Genomic DNA, 27,150 nt, shown 5'->3' on the forward strand with positions numbered 1-27,150 from the left:
AAATGGGTTCTTTTAAACACAGTTGCCAGGAGGTAGTGGGGACTGCATAGCAGTCCTAGTAAACTGAGGCTGTGTATAGCACATGCCACGCGCCCCCTCCGCGGGTCTCCCACCAAGGTCTTTGGCACAGGTGCTCCAGAAAACAGGTACAAAGATATTACTCTTGGTGGTAGATCAGATGTTTATCCATATTACATTTTTGTACCTGTGGTGGGCTGAATAATGGCCCCCAGAGATGTCCATCCATGGCCTAGTCCCCGGAACCTATGACTATGTTACCCTATATGGTTAAAGGGACTTTGTACATGTGATTAAGTTGAGGATCTTGCAATAAGGAGATTATCCTGAATTACTCGAGTGGGCCCAATGTAACCACAAGGGTCTTTATAAGATGGAGGCAGGAGAGTCATCAGAGCCAACAAGAGGGGACAGGACAGTGGAAGAAGAGGGTGGCGGGATGTGCTCTGAAGATGGAAGAAGGGCCCAGAGCTGAGGAATGAAGAAGGTCCCTAGAAGCTGAAAAAGGCAAGAAAACAGATTCTCCCCCGAAGGCTCCAGAAGAACACAGCACTGCCAACACCTTAATTTTAGGCTCCTGAACCTCTGGAGCTGTAAGAGAACAAATCTGTATTGTTTTAAGTCACTAAATTCATGGTAACTTGGTATGGCAGCAATAGGAAACTAATCCAGTACTTCTGGGGGGATGTTTCGTAATTCAAAAATTTGTTTGTTTTCATTTTATGATGCTAAGTTAGGAGACTGGTGGTAAGGCCTAAGCCCTGTCTTCCTGTCCCTCCCCCTTCACAGGAGATAGAGCTATTTGGGAACCTTCTTAGGTGAGGCCGAGCTGTATGCCCATCTCAAGTGGGCCCTGGGGTTTCTGGAAGGCCTGGTGGTCCGAACATGTCCAGGGCGTTGGGGGGAGATGCACTCCAGGAGAATGTCTAGAGCTGCTCTCTCCCTCCCCAAAAGCTGCTGGAAGCTCACAGAAGTCTGAGGGTGACTGCAGAGGTGAACTGAGGCTCTGCACCAGGAGCTCCCCGAGACACTCCCGGCCCCTTCATCCACCTCCTGAAGAGGCCATGGATGGTTTGGGGTCCAGCCCATGTCGCAGGGCTTTGCCTGCGAGTGGAGAGTCCAGATGTTGGATGGCCAGGCCTTCTTCCAAGGCCAAAGCACTTCTGCCCCTGTGGGGGAGGGGAATGAACAGCACTGTGCTAACAGGAGCCTCCACCCCCTTGACCTGGGTCAGTGCCTCCCCGGGAGGATGCGGCAGGAGGGATGCAGCCTGGGATCAGCCTGCTGCAGGTGTGATGTACAGTATCCAGGCAGAGAGCCCATCGGGTGAAGCAGTTGGGCTCGAGAGGGAGGAGACTGAAAGGAGAGGGGGTTTAAAGGCATGTAAGGATCCAGAAAGAGTTGATGATTTTCAGGAAGAGAAACACCTGTGTGCATTTGTGTGTGTGTGTGTGTGTGTGTGTGTGTGTGTGTGTGTGCACAGATGCACACACAGAGGCCCAGAGTGAGGGGTTGTGGAGGGGAGAGCAGCTGGGAAGAGACAGGGGTGGTTGAGGCCGCAGGTTGCCGGGGAGGCTACAGGGTCCAGATCTCAGCACAGGCAGAAGAGCGGCCTTGGTGGGAAGAAAGATGGTTCTTCTCTCTTCACATCTGGAAACTAGGTAGCAAATCCATGGACAAGGGTCTGGAAGGACACCCCACCTGCCCGGAGTTACCCTGGGGTGGGACTGGGGGATGGGGAGGGTGAAGGAGCGTCACTCCCTCTGGATCACCTGAACTGTTTTACAATAATGATGTGCTCCTACATTACTTGTGAAATTAAAAATAAGCTTAGGGCTTCCCTGGTGGCGCAGTGGTTGAGAGTCTGCCTGCCAATGCAGGGGACACGGGTTCGAGCCCTGGTCTGGGAAGATCCCACATGCCGCGGAGCAACTGGGCCCGTGAGCCACAACTACTGAGCCTGCGCGTCTGGAGCCTGTGCTCCGCAACAAGAGAGGCCGCGATAGTAAGAGGCCCGCGCACCGCAATGAAGAGTGGCCCCCGCTCACCGCAACTAGAGAAAGCCCTCGCACAGAAACGAAGACCCAACACAGCCAAAAATAATAAATAAATAAATTTTTAAAAATAAAATAAAATAAGCTTAAATATATTAGACCCTCTGAGCAGCACGGACAGTAAGCGCCAGTTGTTCAGAGAAGGGTCAGGCAGGTGTAGGATTCACCCAGGGGGTGAGCTGAGGAGTAAAGGGAAGGTGTGCCGGGTCGTGGAGGCGGCAGGACCCCCATGGCCTGAGAGAGGTCCCTGTTGGAGAGGAACTGGCCACTGAGGTGGTGCAGGCCACTGAGCAGCTGCTTCAGAGTCTCCGGGAGGCTTGTTTACAAGCAGAGACACCAGGGAATTCCCTGGCGGTCCAATGGTTAGGACTCGGCGCTTTCACTGCCAAGGGCCCGGGTTCAATTCCTAGTCGGGAAACTAAGATCCCACAAGCCACAGGGCGCAGAGACACCACACACACACACACACACACACACACACAGAAGAGGCCTGGCAGGGGCTCGGAATTCCTGTTTGTTTAGTTCCTCCAGTGATTCTGATGGTGATGGTAACGGGTCCACCTCTGTAAGGATTCTGCTGGGGGTGGGCACAGGGGTCCAGGTCTCACCCCCCACTCCAGACCAGGGCAGCTCAGCATTTTTGTTTTGCATGGGGGGCAGCCAAAACCTGGGTCTACGGCTAACAATAAAGTGTGAACACCGCTAGGCTAGAATAAGAGAATGGAAGTGGTTGTGTCACTTTGAAGTAAACTGGATCGTACTGCACATGAGCACATTTCTGGGCAGCGAGGCAACACGAGACAGCCTGGGCCCTAGGGAAGGGGGGCCAGGATGCGGAGGATGAGGGGAAAAGAAATGGCCAGGCCAAGAGACGTTTTAGGAGAAGAATCAGAGGAAATGACTGACTGTGGGGGATGCACAAAGGGCGGTGAGAAAGATGAGCCCTAGGCCTGCGCCTCAGAGCTGGGCTTTGTCAGGCAGAGCCGTCCGGAGGCAGCCATATTTTGGGGAATATTCCAAGTTAGGGGATGACAGGGAACGGCAGTTCAAACCCTAGGCCAGGGTAAATCTGCTCTCACGGCCACCTTGAGGATGCAGCTGTGCTGATGGGGAGAAGGTCTCTGGAAGAGTCCTGGCCATATTAGGGAGCTCCAGGAGGACAGTGGGAGGAGGGAACTCAGGGAACTCAAAGAGGAAAGTTCGGGTGATGGGGCAGCTTTTCCCTAAAAGGGTTTCTCTGTGTTTCCTTTCCTTTCCAAGAGACCTTCACCGTGGGAAGGCCTGGGACAGCCCAGCACCACGGTGACAGCAGGGTGGGTGATAGGAGAGGCAGAGGGTGTGAGACCCTAATGCAGCCTGTTAAGCCCATCCCCTCCTGTAAAGGACTTCTCACCCCAGACAGAGGGCTCAGCATCACGGCTCCAGTTACTGGTAATCCAACTGCCAAGCTTCTTCCCAAGAGCCCCCCTCCTGCTCTTCTGGCAACTTCTCTCCACACAGCCTCCTTGCCCATCTCATGGGCTTCATTCAACCCAAAGTCCCACGTACCTCAGAGCAGGAACTGAAGATGAAGACCCTTTCCACAGACGACAGGACCAGGGAGGGGCCGAGTTAGCCCTCAGGTTCACCCTGGCTCAGAATATTTATCAACTGAATTTTTCATTAAGATGGTGAAATACAGTATCACGTTCTGGCACACGTGTTCAGAATTTAAATAAATGTAACATAAAACAGGCCCAGGAGCATTGGGTATACAATCAAGAAAGTGAGGACAAAATTATAAATGCATTTTTTTTCTTTTTGTTTTAACAACAGTATTGCAACAAGCACTTTTGTAGCCGTGCATTTTGGACACCTTAAAGATTCCTTCCAGATAACTTCCAGAAGTAGAATTGACAGGTCAAGAGGTACCGGTTAATTTTAAGGCTTAATTTTCCCTCAAAAAAAGCTCTTCCAATTATTGGGCATTCCTAGAAGTAATTAATAAGGAAGCCCCTACCCAACAGTGGGGATCCATTTGCTAGTCTGATACATAATAAGGGGAAATGTTATCTCTAAGGGTTTTATTTAGCCTTGCTTTGCATATTAAGGAAGGTGAAATTTTCCTTCTCTTAATAACCATTTGTTTCATTCTTTTGATGAATCTGCCTGCTCACATCTCCCATCTTTTCTTTGGTGTCCTATACCTTGTAAAAGCCTTTGGTATATTAAGGATATTTGCCTCTGTTGCCACATTTCTCTGGAAAATATATTTTTCAAGTTTGTCTTTTGCCTTTTCAATTTGTTTTGTTTGTGGTTTTTGACACATAGAATATTTTCATTAAAAAAGTTGACTCTAATAGGCTTTTTTTGCTTTAGTTCAGTCTTGGGTGCGGCACTGAGGTATAAACAGTAAGGACAGAAGGGAATTTTGAGGGAAGGGTGACACTCTGGGAGGAGAGGCTGAGTGTGGCTCACTAAAGGTAGCTGTTCCACGCCCACCCAGGACTTCCTGCCCGAGGTGAGGGAAGGGAGGGAGGGAAAATGGGGGAAAGGACAGAGGGAGGAAGGTTCTTGATGGCAGGGCAGGGCCTGGCCAGACCCAGTGTGTAGATCCGTCTCTAGGTTGGTCCCGCCTAGTGATGGGACTGGAGAGAACCCTGCCTGCCCAGGCATCTCTCAAAAAACAACACAGTGTCTGAAACATCCCAGGAAGGGGACAGAATCTACACAAGGGGGTAGCCTTTGGACCCAACTGAGGGCACAGCTGCCCCCTAGACAGGCAGTCTAAACACCACACCGGAAGTTCTGCCTAATCACAAATGAGGCCAGACTGTGAAAACCAGAAGGTCAAATCCTCATTTCAATTCCTAATTAGTGACAGGTGCTGTCCAGGAGTCTTTTCCTGGATTTAAATGATTTTAAGAATCATTTAAAAGTTGGTAAACTTGCCTTTCTCCTACATCCAAAAGCTGAAAAAAATCTCCAACACAGTTTGTGAATTTTAAATCTAAAACTGTCCTCTAAGTTTCACATTGTGTGTTTTGTGTTTGCATAGTTGAATTTGAAAAGGAAGGTCAGAGGCATTCTTTGCAACTTACTATAGGCACTTCAAAAGAACAATCTCTAGCTAATGTTACAGAAATAGACCGTTTGGTCACTGGCTGATTAAAATGGAAAAGCCTAAGCTTTTCCGAGAGGAAACAAAAGGATGTGAGGCTTCTAGACTCTAGCCACTCAGAAGAGTGTGTGTGTCACTGAGGTGTGACCAGAAGTTTTGGGGGGTGTGCCTCAGCACTGTCTAAATCTGGGTAAGCGTTCTGGGGGGTGGGTGGGCAGGCTCTTTAGTCACACAGCTGTTTCTGACTTGAAGGCTTTCCCTTGGGGCATATTCGTGTGGCAAGAGGGTATGCATGGGGCAGCCTGCTTCATGCATTCTGCCTGTGCAGAAACAGTATGTGTGTGTCATCCCAGGGCTGGTGTGTTTCCCTGGGTCTGTTATTCGTGTTGCCGGGCAACCCAGTGTGTCTGGGTGTGTCCCCTTAGCACGCTGCGCTCTCTCCTGCTAAAGTCTTTGGGTACAACCTGCGCGTGAGCATCTGGGCTGTGACCATCCCCACGTGAATCAGGTCTGTGACAGCTCCTGTCCTCTGGTCTCAGTGAATAAATGCCCAAAAGCACACGTGGTGCATGGCTGGGGTTCTCCCAAGCTGCCGACCCTGGAGGTTGGGACTAAAACTGCAAGTTTCCATCTGGCCGTAAGTGTGCAGACCCCTCTGTTTGAGTGGTAGACTGTTTAAGACCCTAGCAGGACTCTGCTTGTGGCTGAGAGTTTGCAGAGTGGACGGGCCCCTCCAGACACTTCTCACCATCCTCCCAGGAATCTTTTGAATTCGATATTTGGAACGAGCCCAAAGTCTCTCCGTACCGTGGGCACTGATCCCTCCAGGCAAAAATGAAATGTCTGGAAAACTAACCAGGCAGACTTGTGAGTGCCTGAAACTGGTTCTAAAGGAATTTTTCAGGAAAAAAAAAAAAAAAAAAAAGACTTTAAAAATATGTTGCACAATGAAAGCAACATCTTTGGAATAGAGAACTTTCTGGGGTGATTCCTTTAGAGTTCTATTTTGATCTTCAAGAGATCTATTTTCATACTGTAGAGGTGGAAAAATGGGTTCAGGAAAGGAGCTGATTCGCTCAGGCCACACAGGGAGTGGAGAGAGAGCTGGAACTAGAACGGAGCTCCTGAGGGTCCCTGAGGGTTTTCCCCAGCGTGTTTGTTTCTGTTTACATCTGTGTGTCTCTGGGCGTGGCCCGCTCTGGGTGGTGCACGAGCAGGCTCTAGGTGTGTCCCATCTCGGAGCAGCTCTGCCAGCCTGGTGATTCTCCACGGCAGGGAAATTCCAGGGGGCAGATCCTGCCTCAGCTGCGGTGAGACATTATTTCCTTGGGAGGAAACCAGCTCTCAGCAGCCAGAAAGGAAACAGTTTCCACTCCGGGGGGGTGGGGGGTGGGGGGTGGGGGGGGGAGGGAGGCGGGCAGGAGGGAGGAGGGTAGGAGGCCCGCACTGCCTTCCTGGAGGCCAGCCTGGAAGGGAGCCGCCCCAGGGCCGGTAGGCCCCTGGCTCCTGAAGCCTCCAGACACAGTTTAAATTTAGACCTTCTATTCTGGTCCTTGCAGCCCGGGCCTCACCCTCTAGCTGTAGAACCAGCCAGTTTCCCTAAGCACAACTGCCCCTCTCAGGCAGTGTGTAGTAAGCTCCTCTCCTGGAGGAGTGTCCTAAGAATTGTTTTGTGGCGCTGTGGAATCGTGAGGCAGAGAGGAATGGAAGAAAGATCAAAGGCAGATTAATCCACCACCCTCACTCACATTTTGGAACCTGGGCCCCCTATGTCCGCATCGTGGTCCCCGTTCACCCTCAGACGAGAAAAGGGCTGACCAAGTGCAGCACTAGGGGAACGTGCAGGAGGGACATCAGCATAATGCAACCACGGTTCCTATGGTTACCACTTCATCCGGTCTCTGCGCGGATGTCCCCTCCCTGACCAGCCAAATCGGTGCACCTCTCCCTCTCTGCCCCTCACCTGCTTCCTTTTCTCCTAGTGTGCACTGTCATCTGATAATGGCCTGTGTTCCTTTGTCTAGCAGGTTCCTCTCCAGAATGGAAGACCCAGGAGAGCAGGGGTTTGGTTTTGCTCAGCGCTGTATCCCTAGCACCCAGAGAAGTTAGCTGTGGTAACAGAGCACTTGCTATGTGCCAGGCACTGTGTGAGGTGCTTTAAATGCATTATCTAATCTTATCCTCAGGACAATCCTATGAGGGTTTTTACCCAAGTAGGAGAAGGAAGCCCAGAGAAGTTGAGAATCTTGCCCAAGAACACACAGTTTGACCTCGGCAGTCAGTGCTCCTGTGCGTGCCCTTAACCGCTACACTGACTTGGCCACGGGAACGCGGCCTTGCACATCCTCTGCTGAGGAGACCACCGCTCTCACTCAGCCTTTGCTCGCTGAGCTCCCAGCGCCAGCCTCAGCGATGCTGAGTCAAACCCCTAACTCTCGCCAGCTCACCCCAGACAGCCTGGCCTTTGAGGGAGAGAAGAGGTGCGTTCATGCAGAGGGATCCAGAATATCCCACTGTGAAGAGTTTTATTTTTTGGTTTTTGCCTTTTTCCCCCTTATCTAAAAGCAGTGCCTCCTCAAAGCACACAACCATCTTAATTCCCCTCCCCAAAAGTTTTGCAACCAGGGAAGACTGACTCTTATCACTGGAGAGAAGTCTACACTGGGTTAAGAAATCACAGAAATAGGGAGGGGGAAGGGTAAGCTGGGACGAAGTGAGAGAGAGTGGCATGGACATATATACACTACCAAATGGAAAATAGACAGCTAGTGGGAAGCAGCCGCATAGCACAGGGAGATCAGCTTGGTGCTTTGTGACCACCTAGCGGGGTGGGATAGGGAGGGTGGGAGGGAGACGCAAGAGGGAAGAGATATGGGGATATATGTATATGTATAGCTGATTCACTTTGTTATAAAGCAGAAACTAACACACCATTGTAAAGCAATTATACTCCAATAAAGATGTTTAAAAAAAAAAATCACAGAAGTAAATAGTCACAAAACTATCAAATCTCTCATCCATTCTCCCAAGGGCTCTTTCCTAAAAGTCATTTATTTTCTCATAAATGCCTTTTTCCCTCTCCCCTTCCCCTCCTAAGATGACAGATAAGCCCCCAATTCTAACCACCTCCTTGAGTCATGTTTTTCTGTGAACTCCCATGCACACATGTGAATTAGACATCTGTCTTTTCTCTTGCTAATCTGTATTTTGCCAGTTTAATTTGCAGGTTCCCAAGTACTGAACCTAAGAGGGTAGAGAAAAAGGTTTATCTCCCAGATAATGCCGAGTTAGATCTGCAGGGAGAAACACTGGTGGTGCTGTCCTCCAGATGGGAGGGGGCCTGTTGACCCCTGGCTGGTTGTGTTTTTTGTTGTTGTTGTTTGTTTGTTTTACTTTTTGGCCGAGCCACAAGGCATGCGGGATCTTAGTTCCCCAAGTAGGGGTGGAACCCGTGCCCCTGCGGTGGAAGCGCGGAGTCTTAACCGCCTGACCGCCAGGGAAGTCCCAACCCCTGGCTGGTTGTTGATTGTCAGAATGGATTTGTGCTCCTTTTTCTTCTGCCTGGTCCCTGTGCATCAGAGGACACTATACTCTCTGCAACTGAGTTTCTTTCACACAAAGCTAATATATACTGGAACCTGCTCCCTCAGCCTCATTAACATGCTTCTAGCTGAAAGAAAGGCCCCACCAGGAAGGGCCACTGCCCCAAGCAGAGGGCCAGCTGGCCTCAGAGGGTGAATGGGCACTTACTGTGGGGAATTCACCACAGTCTGCAGTGCAGCCCTTAGCTCTATGGGCCAGAGGGGATCCCTTTCAGCAGCACTGATTCACACTAATCAAACTCACCAAGCACTGATGTAAAAACCAGAATGCTATCTTCCTATTTTTCAGAGAAGTCTGGCCAACAAGATGCTCACATGGGCAGGTCTGGACAGTTTCTCTCTCTCCCAGTGTATGAATCTGAGAGGAAACTACACCCCGGCAAGAAGGTTGCTGGGTGGGCCTGGGATCTGGAAGGAAAGAGAAGCTGGTAAAGTTTGAGGCTGAGGGACAGGGAGGGAGAGAAACTTACCACATTCTATTTTCAACTTTTGACTGTTGTCCCATGTGCTCCTGTATCAATTCAAGAAACAATTTGGTTTTTTTTACATTTATTTATTTCTTTTTTATGGCTGCGTTGGGTCTTCGTTGCTGCACGCGGGCTTTCTCTAGTTGCATCGAGTGGGGGCTACTATTCATTGCGGTGTGCGGGCTTCTCATTGCGGTGGCTTCTCTTGTTGCGGAGCACAGGCTCTAGGCGAGCCGGCTCAGTAGCTGTGGCTCTCAGGCTCTAGAGCGCAGACTCAGTAGTTGTGGCGCACGGGCTTAGTTGCTCCGCGGCATGTGGGATCTTCCCGGACTAGGGATCGAACCTGTGTCCACCGCATTGGCAGGCGGATTCTTAACCACTGCGCCACCAGGGAAGCCCAACAATTTGTTTTTTGTTTTTTTTATAGTAATCTTTTTTTATTTTTTTTTGGCTGTGTTGGGTCTTCGTTTCTGTGCGAGGGCTTTCTCTAGTTGCGGCAAGCGGGGGCCACTCTTCATCGCGGTGCGTGGGCTTCTCACTGTCGCGGCCTCTCTTATTGCGGAGCACAAGCTCCAGACACGCAGGCTCAGTAGTTGTGGCTCATGGGCCTAGTTGCTCCGCGGCATGTGGGATCTTCCCAGACCAGGGCTTGAACCCGTGTGCCCTGCATTAGCAGGCGGATTCTCAACCACTGCGCCACCAGGGAAGCCCAACAATTTGTTTTTAAATTTTCATTTGGCCTGCTATTAAACTGCAGAGGCTCCTGCCTCTACCTCTCAGACCCAGTTCAGTGCTCTGCCGCTAACCTGACTCCCAGGTCCTCATCATGGGTCAGGCAGCACTGCACATCCGTGCCAGGGAACCCGGGACCCTGGCAAGGGAGCAGGTGCGGGCAGCAGCACACGGGGTCCTCCAGAACGAGTTCGGGGCCCGCATCTTCATGGGCTTCCTCACCATGCCCAGAAGGGACAGGAGGACCCCAAACCCCTCACCAAAGCCACAAGCGTGACGTGCGGGCCAACCCCAGCAGATGGCGGTGTGTGGCTAGGCGGCCAAGGAAGGGTGCCAGCCACACACAGCGCACCGGAGTGGGGACTGGATGCCCGGAGAGAGAGGCTGGCAGGGTGACTGTGAGGGTGGGCGGTGCCCTGGGCAGGCTGGGTGCGCTTCCTCATCTGTATGCCACAGGCCCCTCTGGAGTCTGGTGAGGCCTCTGGACCCCTCTCAGAGTGAGATTATTTTTTTAAGCCAGATCCTTTATTTTAACAAAAATTGTACATATATGTGTACATTTCATAAAACATGACAATTTAAATTAAATGTATGGAGCTTCCCTGGTGGCGCAGTGGTTGAGAATCTGCCTGCCAATGCAGGGGACACGGGTTCGAGCCCTGGTCTGGGAAGATCCCACATGCCGCGGAGCAACTAGGCCCGTGAGCCACAATTACTGAGCCTGTGCGTCTGGAGCCTGTGCTCCGCAACAAGAGAGGCCGCGATAGTGAGAGGCCCCGATAGTGAGAGGCCCACGCACCGCGATGAAGAGTGGCCCCCGCTTGCTGCAACTAGAGAAAGCCCTCGCACAGAAACGAAGACCCAACACAGTCATAAATAAATAAATTAATTAAATTAAATTAAATGTATGTATGATTAAGACCACCAAACATAATTACAGACTCTTGAGAGGTTAATGTTTATTTCAAAAAGATAGCAAAGGGACTTCCCTGGTGGCACATTGGTAAAGTATCCGCCTGCCAATGCAGGGGACACGGGTTCAATCCCTGGTCCGGGAAGATCCCACATGCTGCGGAGCAACTAAGCCCATGCGCCACAACTACTGAGCCTGCGCTCTAGAGCCCACAAGCCACAGCTACTGAGCCCACGTGCCACAACTACTGAAACCCGCACACCTAGAGCCCGTGCTCAGTAACAAGAGAAGCCACCACAGTGAGAAGCCCGTGCACCGCAACGAAGAGTAGCCCCTGCTCACCGCAACTAGAGAAAGCCTGCGCACAGCAACGAAGACCCAATGCAGCCAAAAATAAATAAATAAATTTATTTTAAAAAGACAGCAAACGTTCTGAAGTATTAAAGTCTATCTAGTGAGAACATTTCCTAGGATATTTTTTTTTTACCATCTTTATTGGAGTATAATTGCTTTACAATGGTGTGTTAGTTTCTGCTGTATAACAAAATGAATCAGCCATATATACATATATCCGCATATCCCCTCCCTCTTGCGCCTCCCTCCCACCCTCCCTATCCCACCTCAGAGTGAGATTTTTAAATGCATAAAGTAAAATACCCAGGGTTACCAAGGAAGCAAAATATACTGAAATACAATGACCACGTGTGATTGGTAATTTTTTATTAATGTATTAAATCAGGACCAGATCTGGTGGTGGGCCTGATAACGACTATGACTTTTTAAGTCACGATGAAGGTAGACGACATTCAAATTATCTGCACCAACTGCGCTGTGATATGAAAATAGCTGTGACTTCTATTGTGACAAGGTCCCAGGAACCGCCTATACTATTGTGGTGAGATGCTTACGGGCAAAATAGAAGGAAATGCTAGATTTCAATTAAAGATTATTGAACATAGACATGTAAATTTTTCCTGTCCAAGTTCACCGACTCCTAGAACTTTAACCACAGGCTAAGAATCTGAGTGAAGATTTGAAGGGGTACCAAATGGGGAAGAAAGGATGGATTTCTAGACCACCTCCCCAAACCAATGTTCATTTTTGCCATTCAAATCAAGTGTCAGAGACCAGAGAGCAGAAGGCATAGGAGGGGCAGGGGAGATGAGGAATCCTGGGGGCTGGTCTAGCTGCTGCCAGGACACTTTGCCCCGGCTGGAAACAGGTGTGGAGTTTGCATGGATGGATGCTCTGCCCCAGCCTCCAGGCCCTCGGTGACAAAAGGAAATCAGGGCTCCCATCCCTCTCATTCCTCTGTCTCCCCTCCAAGGCCACCCCATTTCACTTCACTTCAGGGGAGACAAAAAAAGAGCCCAGAGCCTCTCTTCCTCCCCTCAGAAGGTGGTTCACTTCCCCTCAGTAATGGGCCAACAACAAGGAAGTGGGGGAAGTCCTTCCCCTCTGCTGTGCCTCCACCTGAACAGGTGCTGTGAGTCTGAATCTATAAACAGGGAGGCCAGACATTTACATCTGTGGATCTGTGGGCGTGGCATATATATATATATATATATATATATATGCCAAAATATATATATATATTTTTTAGTTTGTTTGATTTTCTTTTCCACTTTGTGTTTCAAAAAATTTTAAACATACATAAAAGTAGCTAAAATGGACTCCCATATTCTACAACTATCATCCTTTTGCAACACTGGCTTTATTTGTCCCTTTCCAGCATAATAATTATCACTCCCAAAAGTCCTAGCTTGGACAACTACATGCAATATCTGATCCTAGACTGGATTCTACACTGGAGGGAAAAAAAATGCTATTAAGGACATCTTTGGGTCCATTGATAAAATTGGGATATAAACAGTAGAGCAGATAGAAATATTTTGTCAAAGTTATGTTTACTCAAGTTGACTTTTTAAATTGTGGTTATGTAAGACAGTTTCCTTACTCTTAGGAAATAAATAGGAGTAAGGGGCCATGATGTATGCAACCAACTTTCAAATGTTTCAGGAAAAAAGTGTGTGTACACATATGTACATGTAAACATATGTACGTATATGTGAGTATACACATATTGTATATGTGTATATATATGGAGAGAGAAAGAGAAAGATTGAAAATAGAGAAAATGTTAAAATAGGTGATTCTGAGTAAAAGACGTAGGAGTGTTCTTGCACTCTTTGTATTCTTGCAACTTTTCTTTAGGTTTGGAATTATTTTCAGAAAAACTTACTTACCAAAAAACATATTAGCAAACCAATGAGAAGCACTAGTATGGACAATAAATTTTACAACCGTCCTACCTAGGACTCATCTAAAGTCTAAAATGGCCAATACAGCTTGACTGGGAGGTGGGTCCTGGGATTCAGGGGTTTAAGGAGTTCTGGTTTCACAATTCCGTGTTTATTCTCTGCCCCACAAACGTTTGCGTCTGTATGAGAGCCTACAGAAAATACCCATAAAACCAGCGCTGTTACTGAGCAAGTACTACTTGCAGGGCCCTGGGCCCAGGGCAGCAGGGGCCTGAGACCAGATGTGGCCCTTGGGCAGATGGACAGCTTTGGGGGCCATCCTGATAGGATAGAGCTCTTTGGCCCCAGGTTCTTCCCCACCAGTACCAGTCCTGGAGGCCCTCAAGTGCTGGGGTTCCACAGCCCGACCCCCCCCAATCCCTGTTACGGGGCTGGGGGGACACCAGGCCCTGGCGCCTGTGCTATGGCCTGCAGCATTCTCCTGCTGGGTGGTGTCCCAGCACCTCACTGACAGGACGCTGATGCCCACTAGAACAAACCAGAACAAGAGCCGACTGTCCACGCACTCGCCATCGCCTCGGCTTTTCATAACGGGGTCTAGGGTCCTTGAGAATTCCAAGGTCCAAGAAAAGATCTCCTGGGCAGAAGCACTCCGCTCCATCACGCATTCTTCCGTATCCGTCGCTGGGCTGGAATTTAACATATTAACTCTAATCTCCCGGACGTCTTTATGTCAATTCATGTGCCCACTCCCCCTGCACTCTTCTCCCACCCTGAAAACACATATGCATAATAAAATCAATAGCTACCATTTACTGACACTTTATGTGCATTTGATCATTTAATTGTCCCAAGGAAGTAAGTACTATTATTCCGTTCTACACAGTTTAGTAAACATTAACTAAATTCATCCAGCTAGACAGTTATGGAGCGGATCTTCCAGCACAGGCAGGCCTGGAAGGGGTGGGGCAGGCAGGCTGCACGTGGAAGGGGTCCCCCACCTCAGGACCTGGGAACCCAGAGGTTGAAAAGTCCGTTCTGCAAAGGACACACTGGTGAGGCACTGTCCAAGATTTATGAATCTCCATGAATACAGCTGGGTATCCTGAGTACACACTTGGGAACTGGCTGCTTGGGTTCAAACCTCAGCTTAGCTGATCACTAGCTGGGTGACTTTGGGCAAGTGTCTTAACCTTTCTGGACCTCAGTTTCCTCCTCTGTAAAATGGGGAGAATAATTGTACCTCATGGGGTGACTGTGAGGATTAATGAGTTACACGCACAGAGATTTTAGGACAGAATTAGTTCTTTTTACAAAATGCTGCCTTCTGTGCATCCCTCCCTTAAAGCCGTTAGATCCAGAGGACTCACCCACTTTTTGAAAATCAGTTAATGAGTTTAGCCAATAGAAGGTTGATCACTCAAGTAATGATCTCTTTTTGTTTGTTTGGTTGCGCTGAGCGGCTTGAAGGTTCTTATTTCCTGGGACCAAGTCCGTGCCCCCTGCAGTGGGAGCACGGTGTCCTAACCAGGGAATTCCCCGGACCACCAGGGAATTCCCAAGTAGTTATCTCTTAAGAAGAAAGTGCGAAAGTCTGGTGGGAAGATTTCAGGAATCGTGTGTGTGTGTGTGTGTGTGTGTGTGTGTGTGTGTGTGTGTGTGTGTGTGGTCTTTTTAAATGCAAGGAAATAGATCTGCAAGGATTCACAGCGCCCCTACCTTGGGGGTTGGCAGGAGCAGGGAGCTGAGACAAGGGCTTTTGCATTTTATTTTTATAGGTGTCAGCATTTTTCAAAAAAAAAAAAAATTTAACAACAAGCATGTACGACCGTTGGACATAGAAAAAGTTATTAAAATAAGAAAAAGTCTTTTTCAAATACCTTCTTTTCCTCAGATATTAGTCAGCCCATTGAACATGGGGCTGAAAATGGGTTTATAATTAACACAGGCAGTTTTCCTCAAACTTTAAATTGAGGGCTTGGAATTTCCATCAGGGAAAACAGAAAGGGATATTTTCAGCTGGGTCTTCTTTAGTTAAGAAGGTTCCTGGTGCCAAGCCAGATGTAACATGAACACACAGCCTGCCTTCCAACAGTAATTTATCAAAGATGGAAAGCTGTTGTCCAGCTAGTGAGCTGCCTGTGAATGCAGGTGTTGCTGGACTATCTGGAGACTTCTTCTCCAGGACGCTGTTGAAGGAATTTATGCATCTTCAGGTAAGGGCTGCACTAGCTGCTTCCAACCCAGCACTGCTGGGGTGTCAGCACCCCAAATCTTCCTTCCAACAGGTCCCACTTTGAGTGCTTTAGAGCAGAGCTTTTCCAATGTGAAATGTGCAAGGACTTGCTGGAGGCTTTTGTTAAAATGCTGATTCTGTAGGTCTGGGGTGGGGCCCGAGACTCTGCATTCCTAACCAGCTCCCAGGCCCACGGCCTCACTTGAGTAGGGAGGGTCTGGAGTACTTGACCTAGAGGGCCCCCTACCCTCCTGATCTTGCTCCTTTGCATTTCCACAGCCTGTCAATATCTATTAAAATGTGGCTGCTAGACAGTTCCTGATGCAATCAGTATGAGCTGGACCACCACATCCCTTACTCCTGATGGACTGGCAGAGTTTGGAGACAACTTCATCATGCTACTAGTGCCAGCTCCCCAGAGGGAGCCTTCTCATCCTATGCCTGGTCCCACGGAGTGGTCTGGGCTGTATGGAGACTGCAGCCCTCCTCCCCATCCCTACCATCCATGAAGTGCCTCAGCCGCCGAGGCAAGCATACATTTCTCAACCTGCCCATCAAACCAGTTTCCCCAGGTCCTTGCAAGATGGCTCCTACCTATTGGGTGTGTCTCCCCCATCCAGTTGTGGAACAAAAGTCATTAGTCAAGAATTGAAAAATGGGAACAAATGTTGTTGAAGGTACACGGGGAATCATACTCTTCTACTTTTTCATATGTTGAAAATTTATAGAAATTTTTTACAGTTTAAAGCAGTTTGTTCTCAAGGCAGATGACCTTAAAAGTACATATAAAGAAAAAGTCTCTTGGTTCATCATCACTCATAACAAATTTGAAAGTCTGAAGAACTACAAAATCCTAGATGCCTAAGGAAGGCATAGAAACTGCTATGTTCAATTCATTCCCTCTTATATCAGACCTAGCTGTAATTTCCAGTTTTATAAAGTAGCCTTGTAGCCATTTGGAAGATTCTGGAATAAAGGGCAATGTGCTAAGTAATCAGTAGGGAGCTCTGCACCTGCCAGCCTTTTTTTCTGCATAGGAACCATTGGACTTTCACAGCAGGTACTTTTCTAAGCCCTTTAAATGCATTAACTCATTTATTCATCAACCCTACAAGAGTTACTACTATTATCCACATTTATGAGAGAAAAATGAAGCTCAAAGAAAGTGACTTGCCGAGGTCACACAGCCAGTTGGAGGAGAGCCTGGGCAATCCATTGCTGTTTTAAGCACAGTGTTTTTCATACTGGGCCCCAGGGCACTTGTCCCAACGTGGATATGAAAGCCTAACCCTCTAGAGTCTTCCAAGGCATATCCACACGCTGGAGTATTATTCAGCCATAAAAGGGAATGGAGTACTGATACCTGCTACAACCCTGATGAACTTAAAAACATTATGCTAAGAGAAAGAAGCCAGACACAAAGAGCACATATTGTGGATTCCATTTATATGAAATATCTAGAATAGGCAAATCCACAGAGACAGAAAGTAGATTCCTGGTGGGGTTGAGGGGAGGGGCAGATGAGGCATGACCGCTGAGCAGTGCTGGGTTTCTTTTTGGGGTGATGGCTGCTCAACTTTGTGAATACATTAGAAACAACTGAGTTACATATACTTTTAAAGGGGTAAATTTAATGGTATGTAAGTTATATCTCAAAAAAAAAAAAAAGTCTTTTGAGGATTCTCAAGAATCGGATCCAATGAGGAGAATATTTAACAATTTAGTAAACCAAAGCTGGTGAAGGGTGGCAAAATATGCCACCCCCAAATATGCCATTTTGGCATAAGGATTATTTTGAGCTAAAGGCAACTGAGAAGAAGCAGATACAAGAAAAGCTCTCTGCCCTCCTCCTGTTTGGACATAAATTTGCAGAGGTGGAAGGACAGAAGTGAATCACTGGAGACAGCTCTGGACACTTACCAGTCCGGAGATGGCAGCAGAGGAAGCTACATGACAGACCTTGTTAAAACCAGCCCTTATCTACGATTAGTTCTGCCGTTATCTTTACCTTCCTACAATTTGATCCCCTAGAAACTCAAAAGTCCTTTTCCTTTTTCTTGCCACTTCTCTAAAATTTTATTGGTCTTGTGTTAGGTGCTATATAATAAGCCCAAGTTCTAACCACCCGTTCGAGTTACTCCTCACTGGGTGCTCCCATGTGTACGTGCCATGCACATTTTAATACACTTCTGTTTATTTTTCCCTTGGTAATCTGTCTTTTGTTAGTTTAGTGTACAGGGCTCCCATCAGAGAACCTAGGATGGGTAGAAGAAAAAGGCTTTTCTTCTTCTCCTACTCCTGCAGAAACCTCTACTGTCTGGCTCCTATTTGTCTGTCTCAGTTCCTGTCACTCCCCACCCCCAGCACCCGCCCTACCCATAGTCCGCCCCCATGCCACCTCCCATGCCCAGCCTTTCTGGACTCCTTCAGTTCCTCAACTTTGATGTGCCCTTTCCCTCCTCAGAGTCTAAGGGAATCACTGCCTCCAGGGAGCCTCCCTGGCCTTCTGCCTAAGTCAGCGCCACCGCCACCCGGTGGACAGCCTCATCATCCTACACTTACCACCCTGGTAATTTGCTCAGGGTCTGGCTTCCTTGTTCAACTCTAGGCTCCATGAGGACAGGGATGGGCTGTCTTGTTCACTATTGTACCCCCTGCCACCAGCACCCGGACAGAGGAGGCACTTACAAATCTGCTGAGCAGAGACCTCAGGGCCCCGTCGCAGAGAGAGCTCTGTGGCCTTCAGAGGGCCCTGCTGCTTTGAGAGGGCAGGGGGCCTTCCCTCTCAGGGTTGCAATTCACCTTGAGCCCCATCCTTACATGGCTCCATTTCACATAGCCCTTTTGTTATTTACTCCAGATAACGCACATGCCTGATTCATCAAGCAAGCGACTGACTTGTTTCTCAAGTGAATTTTAAAACTTCTCTTTCCTTGTCTTGATGTTGTTTGGGGGTAGAGCTGGGTACACAGCTGTGATCTGCAGAGAGCTATGGTAGTGTTTTCTCAAAGGCAACCAGCTAGTTGATCCTGCATTTTTTTTTAAAAATATTTATTTATTTGGCTGCTCCAGGTCTTATTTATTTATTTGACTGTGCGGGATCTTAGTTGCGCCCACGGGATCTAGTTCCCTGACCAGGGATCAAACCCGGGTCCCCTGCATTGGGGGCACAGAGTCTTAACCACTGGACCACCAGGGAAGTCCTGCTGCTTTCTTAAGAGAGAATAGCCGTCTGCCTTCCCCTCAACTGTTAAGAATAGACAATCTTTCACTAAGCAAGAGAAGCACCTACCATTGATCAGTAATGCTGGGTGTTGGGATCCCTGCCTTGTGAAAGTTTAGACAAATAAGCATGGACTTAATTATAGATCCTATGGACGTGGCGGACCTGGAGACTGAGGTTGCAAAGCAGATGCCTCAAGTTGGATGAAGCATCTCTGCTCCACTGTCCATTACCTGATGAACTTGGGCAAGACTCATAACCCTCAATCTCAGCTGCTTCATCTCTAAGTGAGGAATCATTTCTGCCCTGCCCTCTCTACCTTGAAAGGACTCTATTCTGATATGCAAAAAATTCATTCCTCACAGGAGCAAACGAGCTTGGGAAACTCAAGTAAGGCAGTTATGACCTGAGAACATGCTATATAGCAGGGAAAGAAAGGACGGAGGAATAAGAAGGCTTTTCCTCCCAAGCCCCAGAAATGATCACGAGTCACGAGAATTCTCTGGGATCACCGGATGCCAACATTCTGGAGCTGGGGTGCTCCTCAGACATCACTTAGTGCAGGGACTTCCCTGGCGGTCCCGTGGCTGGGGTTCAGACTCTGCGCTCCCGATGCAGGGGGCATGGCCCGGATCCCTGGCCGGGGAACTAAGACGCCGCATGCCACAAGTTGTGGCCAAAAAAAAAAATCACCTACCGCTGTCTCCGAATTTCACAGGACCAAGAGGCCCCAGACACCGAGCAACAGGAACTTCCGCGGCCCCTCCGGGCCTCAGAGCCTTTTCCATTTGCCCACCTACAGCTCTCCCAGTTAACCAAAAACTGGGCATGTATAACATGAACCAAACTTCTTAAGGCAAAGAAAAACACCGGCGGGAGCCATGCCAGCTTCTTAAAGAGTGGTTGTCTTGTAAGGTGGGTTCACTACTTTTCCTGCTTTCCTGTACTTTAAGTACTTTTGTGTACTTAACCTCTCTGTGCTGCAGTTTTTCCATCTGTACCTGGTTATGAAAATCAAAGCACTTAAAAACGGGACCTGGCATATAAGTATTCGGTGAACGCCGGCTATTATTTCTTTCGAAATATTCTACCAAGAACATGTATTCCTTGTATGACGGAAAACGGTTTTTAAAATGTTTTATTGCTCTTAACAAACCTCTCTTTAATGGAAAAAATTTTACTTTTTGTTCATCAGTGTCCTCACCCGCCCCCCAAATCCACAGTCCCAATTTGAAGCAGCAAGTTGCAAACTACAGTAATTTGCGGAAGGTGCTTTTCTTTTATGAAAAACTATGCGAGTCACATCCCAAAAACTTTCCGAAGCGCTACATCGCCCCGCATCCGCGCGGACAGAGGAAACAATTTGTGGAGAAGGCCTCGGGCGTTCCCGGAGGCGAGCCCTTCTTCCGCTCTTGGGGAAAAGTGCCCAGCTCCCGCCATTACGGCGCGCGAGGGAAAATGGAGGCTCCCGGCCCACCCCGCGGCGGCAGCGGCCACGAGCATGGCGCCTGCGCCCTGCGCGCCCACCCCGGCCCGCGAGGCCCTTACGGCTGTTGGGGGCGGACGAGGGGAGGGGCAGGAGCGCCGCACCACGCCCCACCCCGCGCCCGAGCGCGCGGTTCCGGCGAGTCCGGCTCCGGCCCTGCGGTCCGCTCCAGGCCGCTCCGGCCCGCCAGCCGCTCCGTAGGCGCGATCGCGCTCCGTGCTTTCCCTCCAGCCCTTTGTGTCCTGGCGCGCGTCGGAGGAAACGCGGGAACGCGCGCCGCGCTGTGCGCCTGCGCCGAAGGGCGGATGGCGCGCCCTGCCGGGAGTCGGGAATGGATACTGCTCCCGGACGCCCCGCCCTCGCCCCGCCCCCTAGCCGCCATTTCGTGCTCCGGCGCGCGCCGACACCGCGTGATGGATGCCCGGAAACCAGGACAACAAAGGCCCGAGCGCCAGGGCTACGCGGGCTGCAGGTCCTTCCGCTGCCCGCCGGGCGAAGATGGCGCTCGGAGACTGCAGCTGTGCCCGAGTAGTGGGGGAAATGGACGCTTCTACCTCCTTCGGTTGGCGTCAGGGCCACGCACGGCCTCGTGTGTGCACCATCGGGAGTGTGCACCTTTCCGTGTTTGCTCAACCTCTGGAGCTTGCACAGCCGTAGTATGCCCGAACTCGTGTTTGCACCCTCTGGCATGCACGAACCCGTGGGTTTCCACGCATTATTGTGTGCACGACCTCGAGAATGTGCTCGCACCTGAGTATGCGCACTCTTGCGTTTGAACTGCCTGGCTGCTTACACAGGTCCGGGTTTGCACGGACTCGTGTTTGCACCAACCCGGTATGTGTATAGACGCGTGGACTCATGAATCTGTGTATTCACCAACCTGTTTGCGTGGCCCAGGATGTTCTCAGACCCAGGAGTGCAATCCCAGCCTCCCGCGATCTGGGGCACCCGCGAAAACTATCCCGTTTATGGCCTGTTTTAGATTCTTTTCTCTTTTGCTGAGTTTATGCGCAAAACATAACCACCTGTCCGCTACCCTATGCTGTTCTTAACTTTTTCTCTGTTGTTTCCGCCCCGTTTATTGGGCTGCTGCTGCGGACCTGACTTTGCGCTGGGGGCATGTGGTGACAATGATGCAGGGCTAGTGAGGGAAACAGAGAGAAATAGGCAGTTAAGGGCATCATGCTGCAGCTTTAAAGGAGGCGCCTGGTCCAAAAAGGTCAAGAAAAGCTTCCTAGAGGAAGCCATGAACCAAGGCCACCCTAGCCGATCAGGCCTTAGCTGAAGAGGGTATCAGGGGTCAAGCCCCAAGTTCGGGCTCAGGACTGAAAACTTTATTCTAGGAGAGGCATTTAAGCCAGAGATACCATCAAATTCGCACTTGAGAGAGCACAGGGGGTTGAAGTAAAGGGGGTAGGTGATGGAGAGGAAAGTGTGTGGGAAAAGGAGGCCTCTTTGTGGAGCCCAGGAGGCGAAAGACCTGGGGACCCAGCTCAGCAAGGAAGTGGCCTCCCCAGGGAGGAGATGGGAAGGGAAAGCAGGATGGGGGACTGTGGTCTCTGGTTTACACCTCCTGCTGCTTCTGACTCTTATGTGTTTCACACACTCTTCTCCCCAGGAGAGGGGCACAGACTCAAGCCCCAGCACTGCCCTTTACCAGCTGGGCCCCTGCGCAAGCATCTATGTCGGTGGGGATGGTGGGAGATACTGCTTGCAAGAGGACAGTGCAGGCACAGAGGAAGTGTTCAGTGAACATGGGATGCTAGCACTTGAACTGGACCGACTTTACAGGTCCCCTTGTCTGGTTCTCCTTTCCCTTCCATCAGAGAACCACCTCATTTGTGTATCTTTCCTATGGTTAGGGATATTCTCCTGTTGTGCTCAGTATTCCTAGGTACATTTTTTATAAATTTATTTGTTTTTATTTTTGGCTGTGTTGGGTCTTCGTTGCTGTGCGCGGGCTTTCTCTAGTTGCAGCAAGCGGTGCGCGGGCTTCTCGTTGTCGTGGCTTCTCTTGCTGCAGAGCACGGGCTCTAGAGCACGGGCTCAGTAGTTGTGGCGCGCGGGCTCAGTAGTTGTGGCGCACGGGCTCAGTAGTTGCTCCGCGGCATGTGGGATCTTCCCGGGCCAGGGATCGAACCGGTGTCCCCTGCACTGGCAGGCAGATTCCCAACCACTGTGCCACCAGGGAAGCCCCCTAGGTACATTTTAAGGGCATAAAAGTCCATCTCATCTAACATACCTCTAACGTTCCCATTGAGGATCCTGCTACAACATGGAGCACCCACACCCACACCCACACACACACACACACACACACACCCCACCCCCCCATTGACTGTCTCATGATGGAGAAAGGGCCACTTCACAGGATAGTCTTTTTAGTGAGACCCAGATCTTTGCAATCTGAAATGAAGGCTTTTTTTTCCTGTCCCCCAAAAGGTACTTTCTGAGCACATGCTGTGTTAGGCGTGTGTTAGGGCTAGGGATATAGCAACCAAACAGTTCCTCCCTCCGGGAGCTTATGGACCCAAATTGCAGGATACCAGGGTCCAAGAGCAGACAGAAAGCTTCTTTTTTTTTTTTTTAATTTATTTATTTTTGGCTGCATTGGGTCTTGGTTGCTGTATGCGGGCTTTTTCTAGTTGCAGCAAGCGAGGGCTACTCTTCGCTGCAGAGCCCGGGCTTCTCATTGCGGTGGCTTCTCTTGTTGTGGAGCACGGGCTCTAGGTGCGTGGGCTTCAGTAGTTGTGGCCCGCAGGCTCAGTAGTTGTGGCCCACGGGCTCTAGAGCGCAGGCTCGGTAGTTGTGGTGCACGGGCTTAGTTGCTCCGCAGCATGTGGGATCTTCACGGACCAGGGCTCGAACCCGTGTCCCCTGCATTGGCAGGCGGATTCTTAACCACTGTGCCACCAGGGAAGCCCAGACAGATAGCTTCTTCATACTTGATATGTTCATGCTGGAAGTCCATGCAGTGTGTACTACAGCACACTGGGCTGCCCGATGCATCTTGAATTAAAACTGTAGGGGGCTGTGTGGGTGGGGATTGGATGGGCACATGCACCCCCACACACACACACACACAAGGGGAGTGACCTTTCAAGCACAGCCTCCCTCTCCCCCACCCTGTTCACAGCTGCCTCTGGCCTGGGCATGGTCCATAGTCCATGCTACTGGGGGTCGGGGGAGCTGACGCATGCTCAGAAGCACCGGCAACTTTATGCAGAAAAAACCAGCAGGGGCCCTCCTCAGACGGGGACTGTGGGCACGGAGGACACCCCCGGCTGTCCTCACGGGTGGGGTGGGCCGACTCTGCCGAGCCCTCTCAGCAGCCACTTCTGGGCAGCCCTGCTTGCCTGGGAGGTGGGCCCTGGGGATCAGCAGCCATTTGTTGTTCCTGTGTCACTCAGGCTTGGGGCAAGTTTTCCCACCATTTTAATGTACCAGCAGGGCCGCAGGCTGGAGCTTCCAAGCCCGAGAGCTGATCTCAATAAACTGTGTAACCTGGAAGTAGGTGAGGTGGTCCCACCTCCTCTCCTGCTGAATGGGCAAGTTGTACTGGGTCACTGCTCTACACTTCACTCTTCCCAAAGGTCCAAGGATCTGGGTGATGTCACCCTCCCTCAATGGCCCTTTCCTGGAGCATGGGCTCCAGAGGTGGTCTCCCCGCCCCCCTGCCCCTGAGCAGGGGCCAGAGCTGCCCCCTCTGAATTCTGTGATGGGCATTGAGTCTGTGCCCAAGAAACACCTGGTGAGGAATTTCTCTAGTTTTCCAAGAATAAACCACAAGGACCTAGAAGGTTCCACCCTTGGGCAGCTTCTTACCTCCAAAGGGTCACATCTAAGAGAGGAGGGATCCCTCAGAAAAATGAGACTGTTTGCAGAAGAATAAATGCCACCTTGTGTCTGCCAACTTCCTGCAGAGGTTTGTGGGCTTGTTCTGTGTAAATAATTTAATGGAAAACTCCAGAAGGGGACGCAGCCCATATGACCTGACCTTGCCAGCCAGCAGACAGGTTATAAAATGTTTCCTCTCTGAGCTGTGGCTGGGAGTCAGGATGCCTCAGTCACAACCCACAGAAATAAAACACAGAACTCTGGGCTCTTGGGGAGGGACAGCTTGGGGGGGTTGTGTGGAATTCTTCAGGGAGACCATCGGTCCCCGCTGCCCCCAGCGGGTCTGGGTGGAGACTCCAGGGTGTGGCGCCTCTGAGATTGCAAAGCCAGGTCCCGGTGGTCCCAGTGGTGTCCGGCCCTCTCCCCGCCCCCAACCAAGGCAGCCTCGGGCTCTAGGCAGTTGGCTGGGGGTCAGGGGCGGAGGAGAAGGCTTCCGGCGGCTCTCTTCCCAGCCGGGCGTGGTGTCCCCTTCGGGCAGCAAGGCACGGAGACCACCGATCACGGCCCCTGCCCGCCCACTTCCCCGCCCTCCGCCGAGGCCAGTCGGGGGCTGGGCGGGTCCCTCCGCCCCTCTCAGGGCGGTTCTTCTGGGGGTCAGACCGCCCCAGCCCGGCCCGTCCGGGAGGCGGGAGGCGGGAGGCGGGCGGCGGGCGGCCGGGGCGGGGCGGAAGGAGAGGGCGAGCCGGGCCACTGCCCAGAGGCCGCGCCGCCCAGGCACAAACATTGCCTTATGTGGTGGCTCCGAGGGCCAGGGCGGCGCCCGGGGGGCTGCCGAGGACGGCCGGACACGCCCCGGGATCGCAGCTCTCGGGATCGCGGCCTCGTCCTGTGGAGTAGACAGAGGAAAGGCCCCCTTCCCTGTTCTTTTTCCCCTGGAGCACGTCCCACGTTCCCCTAGGAGGAAGTGGTCACTGCTACCCGGCCGGACCCTCTCTCTCCCCAACTTCCCCTGCGTTTGTGGGAAGGTGTCCCTGAGGTCTGAGGTTCAGGCAGAGAACTCGGGCCTGGGCGCTGGTGGGTGGACTGCCTGCCCCCCTGGTGCAGGGACCACCTTGGCGCCTCCCAGGCCCGTCTGCACAATGCCCACAGTGCAGCACCCTCCTTTGCCTTGGGAGCTATATTTGGCCATGGGGGGATAACAGGGTGACTCATGGGAGGGACAGCCCGGGGGTGGGAAGTAGATGAGCTGCGTCCCTGGAAATGCCGTTGGTTTCTGTTCCTCGTTTCTGTTCCAGGTGGGCTTCAGGCTCTAGCCCTCCAAGAGGACTTGGCATCAAAACATGGAGAAGGAGCTGCCTTCCCACTGCAAGGGCAGGACTCCAGGGTCCCTGCACTGGGGGCACAGGGACAGTGACCTGGGCAGGCACCCCAGCTTCCCAGAGCCTGATTAGTGCACCCTTGTCTCTGACACCTCCCAGGCCAGGTTCTGGGGTGTCTGCTCCGACTCCCTGAATGATCCTGGATTCTTGGGCCAGTATCTCACTTCTCCAGTACTGCAGCCTTTGAGCAGACGTTGATATCTGACAAGGCAAGTTCCCTATGGGATATTTTTCAAATGGGGCTTTTAGTGGGACGTTCACTTCAGTGAATCTCTAATAGGCCTAATTTCAGGGAGTGTAATTTGAGGCTGCATTTGAGAGATAATCCCCATCCAGTCAGGGAGGCCTTTGCCTGCTGCACCACTCCCACCAGGCTAAGCGGGAAGAAACTCCCTAGGCCTGGCTCCCTGCCCTCCTCACCAGCTTCCTGTGACTCCCATCCCTCCTCCGACAGCCCCTTGATCCCTGGCTCCCTGAGCTCTGTTCAGGAGTCTCGGGGCACTCATGCCCAAGCTGCCTTCCCCAGCTACTGCCCTAACTACCCAACACTGGGAAAATAATCTCCAGCCCTATCCTGGCTCAGTGGGACCGGGCAGGATTCAAGCGCCCCAATTAGAGGACCATTCTTCCGTGGGACATTAGGTTCCAGGAGCTAAAGAATCCTGTCAGTAAGATGGCAATGGCTGTCCTTGCCCAAGGCACTGAAACAGTACATCAGTGGATAGACTGTCCAGTTTTAAGACTCTCCTTTCACACCGGGGAGAGATCCCCATGGAATCTGAAGAAGGGAGATGGGGAAATGGATACTCAAAAGCACGAGACACTCTGTAATCTGTATGCAGATGAAAAGGCCAAGTCTTAGATTAGAAGGGATTTTAGTAGTCTCCTCATTCACCCCAACTACCTGAAGCGGAAATCTCTTCTACTGAATTCCTGGATTGCTTCCAGTGGCAGGAAACTCACTACTTCAGTGTGTTTTTTTTTTTTTTTTAATTAATTAATTAATTTTGGCTGCGCTGGGTCTTCGTTGCTGTTCTCGGGCTTTCTCTAGTTGCGGTGAGCGGGGGCTACTCTTTGTTGCGGGGCGCAGGCTTCTCATTGTGGTGGCTTCTCTTGTTGCAGAGCACAGGCTCTAGGCGCGCGGGCTTCCGTAGTTGTGGCGCATGGGCTCAGTAGTTGTGGCTCGCGGGCTCTAGAGCGCAGGCTCAGTAGTTGTGGTGCACGGGCTTAGTTGCTCCGCCGCATGTGGGATCTTCCCGGACCAGGGCTCGAACCCGTGTCCCCTGCATCGGCAGGCGGATTCTTAACCACTGCGCCACCAGGGAAGCCCAGGAGGTGTGATTTTGGCCTGGCCCCAAACTGCAGGGGTGAGGGAGGGGCGGGAAGGAGCAGGTGTCCAAGGTGTGGACACTGACCCAGGATTGCTCCCCACTTCCTAGCTATCCAGGAGTCAGTCAACAAACACATATGAACCCCTAGCTGTGTGTTGACAGCTACCCTGCACCTGTTCAGCTTTGTGGGAGGGCAAAGCTGAGCCACGGCATCCAGAAGCCCTGGGGCCCTGGGGGGCTCCACCCATCATGGTCAGGGGTCTGCTGATTACCTGATTACGGGTCTTAGCTTGGGGTCTTGGGGAGAGCCCCAAAGCTTGCTGAGCCAAAGTCACATTCTGGCATCTTCTTTGCCCACCACCAGAGTGTCAGCCTCACGAACAGGTCCCGCCCAGGGGCACTGGGGCTGCCGGTCCCCAGCCCTGCCCCCTGAGATGCCAGCTGGGACAACGGGCCCTTCCCAGGGCACGGCACCATTGCCATGTGCGGCAAGGAGCCCTCCTCTTTGTTA

This window comes from Eubalaena glacialis, chromosome 1, assembly GCF_028564815.1.
Source record: "Eubalaena glacialis isolate mEubGla1 chromosome 1, mEubGla1.1.hap2.+ XY, whole genome shotgun sequence".
In the NCBI taxonomy this organism is placed as follows: Eukaryota; Metazoa; Chordata; class Mammalia; order Artiodactyla; family Balaenidae; genus Eubalaena; species Eubalaena glacialis.